This window comes from Crocodylus porosus, unplaced genomic scaffold, assembly GCF_001723895.1.
Source record: "Crocodylus porosus isolate Cpor-Errol unplaced genomic scaffold, CroPor_comp1, whole genome shotgun sequence".
Taxonomy (NCBI): domain Eukaryota; kingdom Metazoa; phylum Chordata; order Crocodylia; family Crocodylidae; genus Crocodylus; species Crocodylus porosus.
In genome coordinates this window covers 8,658-9,299 of record NW_017728943.1, presented here as the reverse complement: position 1 = coordinate 9,299, position 642 = coordinate 8,658, and positions in this window count along the sequence as shown.

Sequence of the window (642 nt, the reverse complement as noted above, 5' to 3'; positions counted from 1 at the left end):
GTGATGAGCTCCATGGCGGCGGCGGAGGCTCCGGCGCGGCGCGGCAGTAGGGCGGGGCCCGCTCCTCTCTCGGCTCCTGCGGCGCGGGGACCCGGGCGGGCGGCGGCAGCGGCAGCTGCTCGAGGCGGCTGTGGCGGCAGCGGAAGGAGAAAGGGGCGGGCGGGAGCGCGGCTCAGCAAGGCGGAGCGGAGGGATATGAGCCGCGGCCCGCCGCCCCGCTGCCGGGGGCTCATTGGCTGCCCGCGCCCGCCATGTGCCGCGCTGATTGGCCGCCCGGCCGCCGCGGCGCATGCGCACCGGTGGGAGGCCGCCGGGTTCCGGCGCCGTGCGCTGATTGGCCGACGCCGCGGCCGGGCGCCCAAGAGAAGTGGCGGCAAGCGGGGGGGTGTGGGAGCCGCGTGTGCGCCTTGCGTCATGACGTCCCCTCCCCCTCTGCGTGCGGTATAGGGCTGCGGGGTGCTGCAGCGGTCCTTGCAGGGTGCAGTTGGCGGCCCCGCTGCACCGCTGGCAGCTCGTAGCTAGCTTCGGAAGTGGGGGCGCTCAGCCCACAAGGGTCTGGGGGGGGTTGGGTCCCCATGGTGGGGGGACCCTCTGGGAGGGAGTCTTCTTCCTTGTGGGGAGTCTAGAGTCTCCGGGGGCTGG